This window comes from Protopterus annectens, chromosome 1.part2, assembly GCF_019279795.1.
Source record: "Protopterus annectens isolate FY-2018-M chromosome 1.part2, PAN1.0, whole genome shotgun sequence".
Lineage (NCBI taxonomy): Eukaryota > Metazoa > Chordata > Ceratodontiformes > Protopteridae > Protopterus > Protopterus annectens.
The window spans coordinates 1,062,978,967-1,062,997,707 of record NC_056727.1 but is presented as its reverse complement, the minus strand read 5'-3'; positions in this window follow the sequence as shown (position 1 = coordinate 1,062,997,707).

Below are 18,741 nucleotides of genomic sequence, written 5' to 3'. Positions count from 1 at the left end.
ACTGCTGCTATCAGAGCCCCTCTGTGTACTAGCACATCCACATTGACTCCCAGCTGTTGGTGTTGCTGGCCCAAGTACACGCAGGCATCGCAGCATCCCCACCACATGTTGAAGCATGGACACACCACGGCTGATGAGGGCCATCATCTCATCATGCCATCTATCCATGTGCTCAGTATAAGCATGGATGGCACCCGACAGTTCATGGAGGTTGTCACTTATAGATGCAAGAGCAGCCCTCTGCAGCCTCAGGTCTTGTCTGGTATAACATTCCATACGTGCCTGCACCACCATTACAGCCTGAAACATGCATCTGCTAGTACCAGCTATGTCGCTTATGCCAGGGGCATGATGTCCAGTGGCCCTACCATGAGCACCCTGGGGCATCTGCCTATGTGGTGCCCTGCCAATCATCTGGCTCTGCCTGCTGTGACCAGACACAGTAGGCATGGTTACCACACTTCCCTGTGCACTGCCTCCAAACGCCAGCTGTTCCTTCGCTGTGGCCACTGGTGATGGGGTGAAATTGTGTGTGGGGTTGGGGTGGCTAAAAGGGGGATGTCAAATGTTGGTGCAGTGTCGGCCCCTGACAACCCCACCTGTGCCTCAACAGTACTGTCATCATCTTCGGTGTCTGTATGGGCACCAACATCAGATTACATGCAGGAGGGACCCTGACCCACCTCGCCACTTGTGGGGGAAAACAATAAATACACTTTAAAACCTGTACAGCAGTGCACACATACACACACTCACACACACACACACACACACACACACACACACACTCACACACACACACACACACACACACACACACACACACACACACAGTCCCATGTATATGTCCATGTGTTAACCCATCCTGCATCACACTTGTTAATATACACACATTGATACGACTCATTAACATCTCAGTCCTCTAAATGCCCACACAAGCGGCCACAACACAAGGCCTATTGCTACTTTACCTGCTTGACCTGTGTGTAGTGGTTTTACATGGCCTCACTGCTGTCATTTGGTATGCACCCTCTGTATGCCCTGAAATAATGTGCATGGCCCCTATATGTGTGGGCTGCTATGTTGTATACATAATATTTCGCACTGGTGTGTCATGTGTATGTAATGCTCAGTACATGCCAGATATGCTGCCCCTTCAGCCTATCATGTGACAAATGTAATATTTGGATACACTCCCTGGTGTTTACTAGTACTTCTCCAATGCATCTGCAGAGCTGCATACATGGGTTGTAGGTGATCTCTTTGCTGACTGTGATATTAAGGGTTTACCTGGTGTCTACCTTCCCTCTGGATGCCTGTTCCATGCTACAGACCATATTATACTATTTGCTGTCCTGTGATTACACACATGACAGGTATTTCTGGTGTGTAATGTGGCAGTCCATGTCCATGTACTGCATGGTCCCACAGGGAAGTACAGCTGTATGAACACCCAACAATCACACATGTGTATACATGGCCACCCACACAAACACACACATGCACACATGCATCCTACATGCATCTACCTCCCTCCACTTCACTAGAGTGCCCCTGCAGACAAACTAACTAACCACCAGGATGCACACACACACACACACACACACACACACACACACACACACACACACACACATACAGGTGAGGTTGCACAATGATAGTACACACAGTCCTCCTATTACCCATCTGCCGACATGCAGAACATATGGTTCAGAACAGCATGCAGTTCAGCTATAGTCAATCCATGCTAGCAACAGTATACATGTGTGTGATGCATGTGCTGTGTTACTAGGTGATGCTTCTTCCCCTGGATACCACTGCACCCATGTACACAGTATTGCTGTGCACCTGTTCTGCACCCTGCCATGTACTGTGCACCACAACTCACAAGAGTACAACCCATTGCAGAACGTGTAGTACTGTGTCAGTTATGTCAGCTTTACTTCTCACAGCCACTATATTTTTCAGCAACACATACCTTGGATAATATATGGACAGTTGTCATTGGTGAACGCCTGATGCCTGATTGACAGCTGTCAAAATCAACAGACCATGTATGACCACTCCAATACTCTTACAATGACAACCATCAGAGCATACCATGGCTATGGGGGTGTACACACATTTACTAATTTAACACACACATCCTTGACCTGCCATGGGATCATATCACCACATATCTTAGCAGTACATGAGCCTGATATGTGACATATGTCTTGTATATTCACATGCAGTGTCTACATATGGCATTTGGTGTGTGGCTGCTGACCGCAATGCATACACACCATGTGGGCATATGTGTGCACACCCTTATCATGATGGTTTATCACACCTCTTGTTGTGTGTACTATGGCAGTCACTGCTCATAGCAGGGGTATACCAGCGTGGGCCATCTTTATTTGCCAGTATATGTTCAGTATGCCCTACACATGTCCCCCTATTCTGCATGATTGCAAGGTCTACTCATGTGCACATCCCATGGTGTTTACACACTACCGTCACTATTGCTGTGTGGGTAGGGTTATGGCTGCCACAGGCCCTGAACCTGACTATGTGCAGATATAGCCATTCCTAGCATCCTTAGGATCCCTGCTGTAGTGCACTGGTGTGTCATGCTGAACCCCCCTCCCTCCTTCAGCCTTTATGCAGATGCATGACAAGTAAGCCCTACACATGTGTGTCACTTTGCAGTGTTCCATACACTGAACACCACATGCTGCAGCCTAGACCCAGCTGATAATGTGGACTACTGTAATGCCTTATGTCATAGTGTATTTCTGCAGCAGTTGCCATTGTCCTACAGGAACATACACTGGTATTGCACTGTATATGGGTGTTATTCCAAACATGTCCCTACTGTAGGCCATGTCTACCACCAGTATGTTACTCCCTGTGGACACATTCCGCAATGACAGGATGTTAGTTATCATGCAGGTTTCTGACATACCCTTCCAATACCCCATCATGGTCACCCCTGTGAGACCATGCATTTCACAGCAACAATACATGCACATGTACAGCAGGCATTCAGGGTAGGTCTGTTAGATGTGTGCATGGAATATACCATCACCATTACATGCCCGGTGTGTTGGCAAGCATCTACAAAAAACATACTCACCAGCAACAGGCTGCTGCCTTGGTGGTATCCCGGAGGGACCTACAAAAGAGGGTAGAGATGCAATGTCAGTGGCCACACCTGTGGCAGTACTACAGGATGGGTGCAGTATTACAATACATCAATGGTACATTCCCACAATACTACCAGATCTGGGCATCTGTTTATCACTACAACGCAGCAACACAATATATCTATGACATGTCAGATATGCATGATCTACCTGTACCAATGCGGATGAATACACAACAGTGGTCTACTGATGTGCCCTGTGTCCTTACCTGCACGCCCCTCAGCTGGTGTGTGGGTGACACCCACCTCCATGAATGATTCCAGCGGTTGATGGCTGTCTGGACAGGCAGGTGCCATGAGGCTGGCCAGGAGCTCCTCCACACGTGTCGGGGGGATGGATGGCATGGCCCCCCTGTGGCGAGGTGATCCCCCCAAACTGCAGCAGCACGCCAACGGGCATTGCGAAGCAGATCAGTACAATGGCCGGACCTGCTTATAACTGTGGTTGTGCAGTCCGACATCATTGACCCTGTGAACTAGGTCATAATACAGGGCGGTCCACTCCTGCTGCTCATGTGCGGCCCTGCCAAACAGCACTGGATATTGCTGAATCAAGTGTGATATCACCACATCATTCTCTGCTTGGGAATAGGTGGGCAATCATGCATGTGCCATTTTGGCTGAAAGGCATAAAGATGGAAACAGGTCTGAGCAACTCATACAGCAAGGTTACCACAGTTCGTAATACACATCTCTGTTACCTCCCACCATATCAGCTTCAACAAACTGTACACACAACTCATTAGGTATGGCTACAGCTTATCTACCAGTGGGACAGATATTGTATTGTACCACACTTTCCGCTATGTGATTGTAGCCATGTTCCCTGTGTGGACACTATCATTGCTGACCTGCTGCAGACTATTCACCTGCATGCCATTATCAGGGCCACTATGGTTCCATATATGCCAGTGGTATGGCTGCTCTGGGACTGCGGCACATCTGACATTCTATGTTATTGGGGATATCTATGCATGCTGTTGGACATGTACTGGGATTGTGTAGACTATTACTACCAACATATGTTCTATAACAGTGACGCAATAACATGTATATGTTCTATTGGCCAGCAGATCCACCTCTCCAAACCCATCTGCCCATGATACCTGGCCACATCATATGTGTGTCCCAACCAGGGGCCTCCTCATGTACTGGTCCAGCAATACCATCAGGTGGAGCCACCCAGGGGATGTTGCCCCCCCCCCCCTTGGGGCACATACAGACATGTTCCTGTTCCCTGAGTTCAGGTCTAAGGTCGGTTCCATACCAGGCTCAACAGACACATGTGGGATGTGCTACATCAGTGTGAGGCACTCAGTACACATTCATAGAGCCAACATGCTCCTTCTGCTCAACCTCCAGACCAGGAACCTTCAGGACGTGGACTGCTGTTGTGAGTAGCAGTGGGTGGGAGGCTTGTTTCCATTGTGGCCATATTGGGGCCCATGGGGCATCCACATCACAGACCACACACACCATCCAGGGTGTTTACCCACCACATGGGTCACACACCACCCCTGTAGACTGTCCTCTATATCTACCAAATCTGACCACCTCCACAAGTGTACCTGCCATACTTCCCTGTATTCCCAATGCATACTTCACAGACGGGGGCAATGTGGTCCCAACAAGGGACTAATATGTGACATACCCATCCATGTTGCACACACTGCCAGCTGTAGATATCTGTGTGTATTGCTATGTGTGTTGGTGCCTTGCACATAGCACGCATCACTGTGGTAGTAATATAGGGGACATGTCTTTACATACCTATATGTTTGTGTATGTGTTTGTATATATGTAGACAAGCGCATATAGGTATATATTTATATATGTGTAAATATATGTGATGTTGCATATATGTGCACATATATATGTCTACACATGGGTATCTGTATATTTGTGGACATACATGCTGATATACATATATATCTTTATATATTATATATGTGCCATATGCACACATATGCGTACCTATATGTGGGGTACATTCAGACATCAGCTCTACAATCTCACAACACCTTCCTGCACAGCTGCACTGTTCTGCCTTGCTACAACACAGGCAGGTGCCACATATGGACATGGCCTGACATTAGGGGGTATATGTAGGACTTGATTGCAGGTGACCCTTTACACACCTATGGCATTCCAGCATGCTACATTACAGATTAACCTGAGTATCCTGCCAGTGGTGGGCTGTGGGTCCCATGTGTCCATCATAATGGCATTACTTCCACCACCAGCTATTGGCCACATAATATACATACTTCGCAGTACACAACACACACACTATGATGGTTTACATTTTGTCAGTCAGTGCTGACCTTCACAGTTGATGGCTATGGCCCACTACCCAAAGGGACAGACACTATTGTCCATAGCAGTTGTTCAGATGAACATCATCACAACAACACCTGATGGCACATATAAATAATTCCACATTATCTATCCCATTATTATGGAACAGGTACTACATTCTATTACATGTATATATACTTCACATACTTTTGTGGGAATGATGTCTTGATGAATGAATGCTGGCTGAATGCATTTGGCTAGGCTTTTTTTGAAGTTTTTTGTCTTTCTTTCTCTTTTTTTCTTTCTCTTTTCTCTCTTCTCTCTCTCTCTCTCTCTCTCTCTCTCTCTCTCTCTTTCTCTCTCTCTCTCTCCAGTAAATGGTTTGAGCTGCTTTGAATAGATTGCAGCATGGGTTTAGCAGATAATACACATGATCAGGTGATGGCCTCTGCACCAATCAGTGTCCTTCACTTGCTAAGTGCATGCAACTTGCTGTGTAGTACTTCCAATTACCACTGTCATGGCAACCACCTACTATAAATCCCTACATCATGTGGGCATGGTCCCTTTACCTTTCCTGTGTGATGGACATCCTTCCTCTGTGTGGGCATCAGTGTTACAGACAGCAGGTAGCAATACCTCTTACAGGAGAACTGGCACACTCAGGCCAGCTACATATTTGTAGGAGGTTCCAAAACTACAGACAGAGTGTGAGTAGAGTTGTGTTATGCTTTGTATAGTACTAATGTTACAGGGTTTGTGTGTACATAGTAGTTTACCTTGGAATGCAGTCTGTCTGCATAGCTCTCAACTGTGGGCCTATCCTCTTGGTGGCCAGAGGTGTGCCTATCATGTTTTGTCTGTCCGGCACACAGGTCCTGTGTCAGATATTTCACTGGCAGTGTGTGTATTGAGTGCTATCAGTACATGGCTACATCCATTTATGTTTCTAACCTCAAATCCCTGACTAAGGGTATGTTGCAGACTATCCTGTAACACCAGTGACTTGCTTAGTGTATGGCAACAGTTTTCCACATATAGGCCTGTGTTAAAGCCTCTGTCCTCCATCTATATATCAAGCTTTGCACATATGGCATGCTATCAGGGGGTTGTTCTGCTGTGGGCTGTGAGTATATCATGGTACCATTCCTGCCATCAGTCCACTGCTGTTGTATCCCCCACACATACGGTGGGGCTGGGGCCATATATGCGTGGGCTTCACCTACACAATACATGTGTCTCCTTATGCACTCCAGAGGCCAGTGAATGTAACAGTGGTATATGGCCCTGTAGTATTGAGTCTAGGGGGGGATGCACCATAACTAACTTAGGCTGTTACAAAATGTGAGGGTATCAGGGGGGAGCTGCCTTAAGGTATCTGGATGTACAGTACCATACAATTCACCTATATTTACATTAGTTACATAAATTGGATTAATACAGGCCTACTGCCTCCTGCCATACAGACTGTTCTGTTTGTCAGTGTGCTTGTGATGGTGTCAGTTATGCCTTGTTATATAACAGTTACATCCCATTTGGTCAACTGAAGCCTTTACAACCTAGTGATTGTGTACAGAGTGTAGATAGAGGCTGCTGAACTATACACCTACATTACTTACTGTTGATTGTTTGGTATCCTGTGGCCCAGTTTGTCTATACTATTGTACTATTTGAAGGGCTTGGCCTGGACAGCAACACTTGTGAACCTTTCCAAACTACTTTATTAGTATAACCTTTTCACAGTTGCATTACTCTGTTTATATGGACGTCAGTGTCTGAACAGCTATATGACATGCCATATAAAACTGTAATAGTACAAAAATAAAAGTTTTCCATTTATGCAGACCTGTGTGTGGTGTTATATCCTATTACCTCTCTGTGGGTATATATTGCAGGCAATTATTGTCATATATATATATATATATATATATATATATATATATATATATATATATATATATATACATGTGTGTGTGTGTGTGTTTGTGTGTGTGTGTGTGTGTGTGTGTGTGTGTGTGTGTGTGTGTGTGTGTGTGTGTGTGTGTGTGTGTGCGTGTGTGTGTGTGTATGTGTGTGTGTGTGTGTGTGTGTATCTGTATCTGCATATATGTGTCTGTGTATATGTATCCTGGGGATGTTGATAGCTTCCACATTGTACATTTCCTATGTGAGATAGACTGTACTGCATGATATGTTACCAATACCAGCTTAACATCATACAGGTGGGAAGTAGTACTGTTAACATCTTGTGCCCATGTCATGTCAGGTCCTGGTTATGGGATTTGCAACACTTGGTAGTGTATTGCAGGGCGGACATGTTTGGCTGTTGGGGGGGTATACCTATTCGTACAAGACGTATATTGTTTGGGGTCTCTCAACCCTATTAATGGTGCATGTGGACATATATGTTTTAGTTATTTTCCCATTATCTACAAATGTGTGTCCATGTATACCTATATATATATATATATAGATATATATATATATATATATATATATATATATATATATATATATATATATATATATATATACATATATATATATATATATATATACATATATATCTACTAATATATATATATATATATATAAAACTATGTCCGTATATACCTACATAGATATATATCTGCTTACATATATGTAACTTGCTGTGTATATTTAGATATATAGATGTAGACATAATATCTATATATGTAGGCATTTGCATGTATATATGTTCATATATATATTTATATATATATATATATATATATATATATATATATATATATATATATACACACACACACACATATATACATATGTTGCATCTGTTTAGATATTGATATATTTACACACACACATGCATCTAAATGTTGGAATACATTCTCTGTACTGTTGAATGACTGGATGATATGTTTTTGAAAACATCAGTGTTATGTATATCTGATATGGCTTAGTGGTAAATCACTTTGGCTATGGTGTGTAGGGTCCTGGCTTTGAGCCATGTAGAGGCTGTTTATTTTGTTGCTGGGCAGAACACAGGCCGTTGGATTCAAGGGTTTATATTAGAAGACTGATTGTTTAGGTGATTGAACACCTAAACATCGATCTTCTAATATCAAACCACACAATGTCGAACGTCCCAGGGATAAACGTCCCTTGGCCACAACACAAAAAACATTACTTTACATCTAAATTAAGTGGGGGCTTTGCTCCCCACACCCTCCCTAACTAAATATACCAATTCCAAGATCACTCAACAGTAGGGAAATAGCAAACTCCGGTGAACGGCCAAAGGAACTATTTCCCTGCGTTAAATTGGCCATTCACCATTTTTTGCTTTCGATATCAGAAGATCGATGTTTAGGTGTTCTCCTAAACATTCAGTCTTCTAATGTAGACCCGGATACAGAGTGATTAAGGCACTTTAAAACTGTTGTAAGTGGGTTTGCGCTGAGTTAAGCACTGTTAACGTCTGGTTACAGTTTCTTATACTCAATTAGCTTCTAAATTGTCCAGTCAAAAACAAAAATATGTTCCAAACACTGAACCACCACAAAGGAGCTCCCTTATTTTATATATTTTTAGACATATATTTTTAGAAGTATACATTGTAATATATAATACATTTTATTGTGATTACATATGTTTTTAGATAGGGTGGGAGAACATGTTATTGAATTGTAACTAAGCTGCCTTTAAACTGCTTTTGAATTGTCTATGTTTTTAAGTTTTCTATCTCTTTAGGCTTGGAAAGCATTTGCACTTTTCTTGATTTGATTGGATGATTTTATATGACATATATTTTAAAATGGGTGTGACTTTTTAAGAATTCATTTTGGTCTGAGGAACCAACCAGGACAGGTTGTTAAAGCGCTTACCCTTGTAATAAAGATTCTGTGGAATCTCATTTGGACTTTATTTGGATTTCTACTTGGATTTGAGCTCCTTTGTGGTGGTTCAGTGTTTGGAACATATTTTTGTTTTTGACTGGACTATTGTGTATTTGTTCCATCCCTCAGGAACAGGGCTTTTTCTTTCTTTACTTTAACTTCTAAATTGCTTAACATGTGTAGGCATTGCTTACCCCCAAGTAAACAGACTTAAGCCCACTTACTGCTGCTTAAAAGTGCTTACTCTCACTTACCCCCGCACTAATTTTTTTAAAAGAAAAGAAAAAGGGATTGATAGGAAAGTGGTGAAAAAAGGCACAGAAAGAGGGAAAGACAGTAGGGAACATAGCCAAGGATGTGCAGGAAGGGTGTAGGGAAGATCGATAGCTGCCCATTTCTTCTACAGCAACAGCTGTGCATATACACTGAATTTGGACATATATTTGAACACTCAAACACCTGGAAAGGGGTGAGGACAACAAAAATAAGTCATGATGCCAATTAAACCGGATTACATGTCTCCAGTAGACACGTGCGAAATGGACAGCTATGTATGGGGTGATATTTTTTTGTGGGAACAGATTGTCCTTTTATTCCGGTGAGAGTGAGATGTTGGGGAGGGGTAGTAGGTATATTTGTGGAGGTAGGTTAGGTAGGTTAACAGACAAGACAAACAAGATGCATACAGGGGGGCAAACACATGTGGGGGGGTAAACACCTTGATAGGGAGGGGTGTTGGGAAATCGGAAGCCCATGAGCCCCCTAGTGGAAACAGTGGGACTGAGGTCCCCACCCATGGGCAGTCACAGCTGCACCTTCACAGCCCCGAAGGTGGCTATGCTGGGGGCTAAGTCGCAGAGCTAGGCTGACTCTCTAATCATGACATGCGGCCCTTGAGCTGGTGTAGAAGATCACCAAACTGCTGGTTGATCTCTCTACGCACTACAACCCCAACCTGGGGATGGGTGACAGGTGCCTGTCCACGCCCACTCCTTTGGGGACGAACCCCATCCCCTGAGGCGGTTTCACCCAAAGGTGGTGCAGGATCGTCAAACAGGGAAGTCCCAGGTTGGGCCCCAGACATGCTGGTGCCAAGTGCCACGGCCAGCTGAGGTGGGACAGGTGGGTCCGCTGGGACCAGCCTTCCGAAGCATACTATAGTGTTTAGATTTCATCATCATATGTGGGTTAGTAATATTCAACACATTCCAGGGTTAGGTATAACATCATGCATAGATATTCCCATTAACCCAGACACCAGATACGGAACAGTTGCATAGCAAACAGAACACATGCATATATGGGACCACAGTGGTAATAAGAACAGCATGCAGGTACATTGATGGCACCATGCCACCAATGTTGGAATAATTCAATAGAGCACATGCATGGGAACCATTATTATATTTATAAAACAAGTGGACAGTATCAGAACATAGGTGTCAATACATACCAGTTGGAGTGGGTATGTTGAATACTGTTGGAGATATGGTGGGGGGAGAGAAAGATATCAATTAACAACTAGTATATTCCTGTAGTCCACATTACTTTCCTAGTCAGTGCTGTTATCTGTACCTTACAAGTCTTACTACACTACCCTATAGCCTTAGTTTGGACAGTGATATTGCTGTTGTCACCATTACACATGATCTGGTTTTACCTGCAGTATACACCTCTTACCTGGTATACCTGTGGAGGGAATGTTTGTTAACACTAACTGTTTCTACACATGCTCCCATATTCTGGGCTGATGTTGTGCACATAGCTAACCAACTCTTTCTGCATAGACTTTGACCATGTGTTGACCACATGCTGGTGTACCAGGACATTTCTAGAATATTGCCCTCTTCCACCTTTAGTGACCTGACACACACATGTACATGCTTTCCTACACAGTTATATTCTGTAGCACAGTGTGGGTGACAGTGGTCAGTGATACTTTATTATTCAGAGAAACTGCAACACTCACAATTCTCTACAACACCAGAGTGAACAGTACCAGTACAGGTTATAATGGTCTGTTTTTTCCTCAGCACAGTGTTTGTATCTGACGTACCTGTGGGAGCAATGTTTTTTAGCACTACCTGACTGTTGCCATATAAACTTCCAGATTACACATTAGTATTATGCACATACATCTCACTGTGTTACTGTATACACTCTGGTCACAGCTTGGCAACATGGGAGTGTAGATAGGACATACTTGAAATATCACTCTCCTACCAGTTTCGGGGGTTGCTACAGTGAAAGGTTTGTTTTCATAGGTGTTTGACAATCACTTGTATTCCTTGTTTTCTGGCTAAGCATCTAGGATCATCCCACAGACTTACCAGGGGGACAGGGGGACGGGCAGCAGATATGGGACCATATACTGGACATTCTGGCCTCATCTGTACAGTTGTAGGGTATGATTCTGTATGCAGCCTACATCCACTCCCTGGATTCAGACCATGGCTGTGTCTGCTACAACTTAAACACTGTCCATCACAGTTATGTCTGCTATAGACATATTGCCGTATATCTCCTATCTGCTTCTGTCTTATTAATCCCCTGTGCTTTTGCATTCTGACCTTGTATTACAACACTCATACAGAATTCCTAGACAGTTATATGTTGTAGGACAGTGTGGGTGACAGTGATGTTTAATACCTCATTATTCATAGCAACTGCATCAGTCACACTGCCATACAATACCAATGTAAACAGTACCAGTACTGGGCATCATTCTTGTATTTCTGGGCACAGTGTTGGTATCTGACAGACCTGTGGGAGAAGTGTTTATTAGTACTACCTGAATGTTCTCACACACAGTACCAGATTCCACATTACTATTATGCACATACTTCTCACTCTGTTACTGTACACACTCTGACCATAGCTTGACAAGTTGGGGTGTAAATGGGCCCTCTTCAAAAGGAACCTTGATGATTGGATGGGAGATAGGAAATTCACCCCGGGGATCATGTCAGTCACCCTGCTAGACAGGGGCCCAGAGAAGTAAATATGGTGGGAAGAAATATCCAGGGAATTGGGAATTGTTATGGCTAGGCTTGCATAGGCCCTAGGGCCGATAGCCTAGTATCAACCTATGAACCTATGAACCTATGAACATACGTGCAGTTGATAGTGTGCCAGCTTTGTTCTCATAGATGTGTGTCAATCAGTTGTATTTCCTGTTTGCTGCCTATATGTCTGGGATCATCCCACTGATTTCCCAGGGGGACAGCTTGATAGGCAACAGATATGGGCCACTTTACTGGACATTTCTGTACAGTTGTGGGGTATGATTCTGTATGCAGAGTACTACCACTGGCAGGATTTGAACCATGGCTGTGTGTGCTAAAAAGACAACAGTTCACATCTCAGTTGCATGTGCTATTTGGGTTTTGTTGTCCGCATTTTCCCTGTTTTCTGTTCTATGTGTCTCTCAGTTGTACTAAATGGCCTCTGGGGATTACACCTGTCATATACAAGCATTCCTGCACATTCAATTAATGGTGCACAGTGTGCGTAACAGTGCTTAATACTACAGTACTATTACATGATTGCTAATCTACATTATCATATGATACCAGTCTATACACATGCAGTGCAGCAGTTAGACCTTTATTGTCAGGCTATTACACTTTTATTGACATACAAACGATAAGAGACTCTTCCTGCCATAATCTCTAATGTATGCAGTACTTGCCTTGAACTGTACAGGTTTTATACAGGCAATTAATTTACTACTACTTTTAATTTTATTTCCTATGACAATAATTGCATGAGTATTACTGACCTGCCTCATGTCGCAACCTCACCAGGCAACTGACGTGGGCCACCTGGTTCACGGCCCACTCCATTGCAGCTGTAGGGGACATAAGAGGAATATTTAGCCATACCTATCCATGATATACCTGAGCTGGCAATTATTGCACACATAGTGGGGTGATACTTACACACCTCTGGAACATCCCCTGCCACTCTAGCCTCTTCTCCAAGTGGTTCCCCTTATGCCGCTTCAGGTCGGCATAGTGATGCCTGACCTGCTCACCAGTTCGGGGTATGCCAGTGGCACTGCTGAGGTCATGGGCGAGACAGTCCCAGGCCTCTGCCTTATATTGGGAGCCCTGGTACTGGCCCTGCAGCAGTCTCTGATCATGGTCGTTGACAAGTAGTCCTGCCATGACCTTGGACTCCTGGATGCACCAGCACTGCACCCAGAAGTGCACACCTTCTCCCTTACTGTCATTGTGCCTGCAAGGGAAAGCTACAACCAGTTATGAGATGTATTCCTGCCTCTTGGGTTTAAGCAGGGCCGATTTCCCACACTTTTCCGTGATTGGCCAGTTTTGAAAAGGATAAGCTATTGGCAAACCTGCTTACCTAGGGTTGGCATTATTTAAAATGATATAACACTGGGCACATTGAGTTAGCTGGCCTACACATTGCTTACACCTCTTAAGCTGGCCTGTGCAGTACTTAGCATTGCTTACATTACACTTTGCATTATAACTCCTTTTTCACATTGAGTTATTATTCATTACACCTTATATTTATGCCTGGTATCCATGATTCATATGTACATACACTGTATGGGGTCCTTGTGTTTTACTGGGGACAACAACACTCCATTACAATTACACCTGACTTCTGGCCTTACTGCTGTACTCCGGTTGACATATTTATGTTATGTAGTGGGTTAAGGCACATATGTCTGTATACTGATTCCTTTCACAGGTTCAGTTTGGTTTTACTATGGTGAAGACTTTTGCTGATACCTCATTCTTCTGTACTTCTGTGATGACTTGGTGGTTAACTACTGTGACTATGGTATATAGGATCCTGGGTTTGAGACCTGCGTGGCTGTTTATTTTGTTGATGGGCAGAACAAGGGCCATTGGATACCAAGTGATTAAGGCACTTTTGAGCATTTGTAAGCGCGTTTGTGTGGATTTGCACGACGGTAAGCACTGCTAACCTGCCATTACATCTCCTTACATAGAGTTAGCTTCAGAATTGCTTAACAAGTGTAGGTATTGCATACCGCCACACAAATGGGGTTAAACTTGCTTACTACTGCTTAAATATGCTTGCTACTGCTTATTGGTGCTTAAACCTGCTTACTAGTGCTTTATTCATTATGACACTGACACCTCACATGTACATTTACTGCAGTACTCCAGTTCAGAAAAATATGTTATTTAGTGGATTTTGCAACATAAATATTGATCATAATGTGCTTTGCCATGGAAAATTGAATGTGCGACAGTGGAACTCAAACCAGGAATGCCTGCTCGTAAGGCGAATGCTCTGATCACTACAATATTGCTATGCTGTTTCATTTGCATATATCTTCCTTGTTATACTCTTCAGCCATTTAAGCTGCATTAACGGTAGCTAAGAGATGGTCACACCCGCGCACCTATGGTTAGCTTTAATTGGATTTTTATAAAAAAAAAAAAGAAAGTGTTTGTTCATTTAATTTATGTATGCTATTGTTGTTGTACACAAGGGGGACTGTTGGTGGGGATATGCGGACACCTATGAGCAGTCTCACTAATTTCTGACCCCTTTCTGCTGTTCTTCATTGTGGGGGCATGTATATTCTGAGATGTCTGCTCTCAGACATGCCCCCTACACTCTTACATGCTCCGTGTAAGACTAGGAGCTCAGGCAGCGCACCTCATTACTATGCATGGCGTGCTGCCATCCTGCTCCTAAACAGCTGCCTCCATGCAGGACTATGCCAGTCCTGCATGGAGGATTAGTAAATCCAGGGCTGTGTCAGTGTCTGTAGTGTATGCAGAATTTTTCCATGTACAGAAGTCTACACTGACATAAGGGAATGTAAAAGTCCACAAATATGGGCGTAACTCCTCTGAAAATGTTAGATCACATACATATATGTGCAGAAGGTATATTGTGGATGTCTGAAAAAGGAAGGGAATATGTAAAATTAACAATTTTTTAATAATTTCAGCATGTTTGTGCTACATGCTACACTGTGCAAACATGCTTAACAGAAATAAAAAAAAAATAAAAAAATAACATTTCTAATATGGTTTACAGAAATGTACTGTAGGACCTTGCGTCAGGTCTGTACAATGGTGCATATGTACTGTTGTCCAGCTCACATGGCTATGAACCATGTAGTTTCTTGGCTGTCATCAAGGATATATATGCAAATGAGGTGGATCTGTTGAACTGCTCAAAAGAGCAACTGTCTCCACATATCCACTTTGTGTAGGTTCCTACACAATGGTTTTATTCCCACTGGATGTGGATGACATCAGGTGGGTGTGCCTTATTACTTTTAGGATATTTTGTTCCCAGCGTGTTTGTTTACACACTGTGCCACATAAGTTAGCTTGTTCACATGAGCAGACTACCCATGTGATAGTGATGACTTAGACTGCAATCAATTAAAACCAGATATCTTAAATAAATATTTATGACTTTTGTATAAACTATGCTGCACTCCATGCTGCATAGCACCATAGCATGCACTAAAGTAGGACCTTTAAATTATGTTAATTATATCCTGAGCAGGCAAACTGCATATCATAATTAGCCAATCCCATATGGCGGACCTAAAGCAGAACTGTCTAAAGTATGCATACACCCTACATTCTGATTTTCCCTCAGTACTCTGGACCATTGAAGTAGAGACTTGGGAATTTAAACTGGGGCAATGCTAGAGGCTGCGGCAGCTATGCTACATCTTTATGTGCTAGATGTTGAAGTCAGTGTTGCTGCTGCTGACAATAAGCCTAGACAGAGAAGGAGAAGAAAGTTCAGGCCCAAGGTAACCTTCCAAGAGGTACATGAGCTGGAAATTGTAGTGTGCTACAGGGTGGACAGGAACATATTACAAGAACTCACTGAGCTTTGCCGCCCTCAAAACAGAGCCAGAGCTAACAGAGGGGAAACCATCCCAGTGGAAACAAAGGTATGTGTAACCCTTAGGATGCTAGCTACAGGTACTTTTCAAAGACCAGCTGGGAACACGATGGGAGTGTCACAGGCATCTGCATCCAGGATACTCCACCAATTTCTGGATGCTATGTTTCCACATGTCAGTGAGCACATATCTTTTCCTCCTTCCTCGAGGCGAGGGCCAGCAATATGGAACACTTCTACCATGTAGCACACTTTCTTGAAGTACTGGGGTGATAGATTGCACACATGTACACATCAAGGCATCACCCGGTGAGCAGGGTACAATCTACGTTAACCACAAGGGGTAGCACTCCATCAAATGCCAGGTTTTGTGCAATGCCCAGGTGGTTATCCTGAAAGTGTGTGCTGTCAACCCTGGCAGTTATCACAACTCACATATCTGGCACACATCACAGCTGTACCAGATGTTGGCTACGGAGGACATCCCACAGGGCCATTTACTGGGGGATGTTGGCCACACCCTTGAACTGTGGATGATGACACCCACCCTAAATGCACACACACCCACGAAAGAATGCCATAATGAGAAACATGCACAAACTAGGAACATCACAGAGCATGTTTTTGGGCTTTTGAAGTCATGGTTCTGGTGCATCAATATATCTGGTGGAGCCTTGCAGTATACTCCAGCCACATGTGCACAGATATTCACAGTATGTGCTATGCTACACAATCTGATCCTGGTAAACAACTGCAGCAGGAACAGCAAAAGGGAGGGATACACAGCCTACCACCAATGCCTAGGTCACCACAGCCACAGTCACAGGAGGACTGGGAGGAGGAACCCACTGCTGATGTCCCTGTAGGCAGACATAGGCATGTCAGTGTCTCCTGGCTTTAGCTAAGAGACAAGGTATAGCACATTCAATGATAACCTAGGGACCTAGGGACTAACATCTTACTTCCATTCACATACAGATATGAAAATTGATGTCAGCCAAATCACACATCCTCTACCTATCCATGTGTTGGCTGTGTACTGCTTGCATCAGACAGAGTCAGCCCTGAACTACAGTTAGATCAACTGCTGCATTTGCAAGGTAAGTCTGTAACCTACACAGTAGTCTAGTGGATTATTATGAAATGTCATTGTATGTATGCATCAGGTGCATTATGTAAGTAACTATAGTGGGCTAATTGGACAGAAATGACATACACATGGGACTACAGATGCCCATTCCACTAACATGTTTCATTTCTATTCGGTAGGACTCAAGCATAGAAAATTCATACAGTCCTACTGCAACAGATTACTGGTACATCATTACATGGGGATGTTAGACAGTGGGGTTAAGTGATAATCAGACTATCATGTATTCCAGCAGAACATGTGGTAGTGTTCCCCCACCCCACACACACTGCAGTGTTCCCTTGTAACTGTTGTAACAGTAACCATCAATGGTATATGAGCATTAAACTCAGGACAGTAATATAGAAACTGATCTTACATTGTGTGTCTTAGGTAACACAGGAATATCCAACATACATATTTATGCAGGTGATTGTGTGATGAATGAACACTTGTCTGTCTCAAATGACTAAGGCAATCACCTGGTGTGAGGGCGTTCATGGTTCTAATCTAGAGGTATCCACGTTTTGTGAGTGTGAAATATTAATAATTTCTGTTCTACAGACAGTCAGTCTGCATGTGCTGCACTATTATTAACCTCTTTTACATATTAAATCCAAAAAGAGTTCCACCAAGGCACAAAAATATTGAGAAATTGCAAGTAAGTGCCAAGGGACATGAAGAACACCAACCAGATGACAGTAAAGGATATTTATTCAGCCGAAACAGAAGTTACACAAAGCACATAGCATGTGCTATGTGCTTTGCGTAACGTCTGTTTCGGCTGAATAAATATCCTTTACTGTCATCAGGCTGGTGTTCTTCGTGTCTCTTGGCACTTTCTTTCAGTTTCTTTTACATATTAGTTACATAATACAACTTTAGAAAATCTTAGCCAATGTGTGTGGGAAGTGCAGCAGTGCAGAAAAAGGGACAGATGTCATACTGTGTAACACACAAAATCCTAGACTGGAGTACATCTAGGTGTGGGCTGGAGTCAGTTTATAACTAGCCAAAACTCCAACTGGGAATGCTCATACACTTAGTTAAGCACAGCGCAAATTCATTGTTCCTCACACAATGACTTTAAAAAAAAAAAAAAATATATATATATATATATATATATATATATATATATATATATATATATATATATATGTGTGTGTGTGTGTGTGTGTGTGTGTGTCTACAGATACATACATACATATATCTTTATATCTATATCTAATCTATATCATCATCATCATCATCATCATCATCCCCTTTTTCCCATTTACATGGGGTCAGGGTATCGTATTAACTGTTGCCAACTCTCTCGATTCAGTGCCACTCTACTACCTTCTTCAACACTTATGCCTGACTGT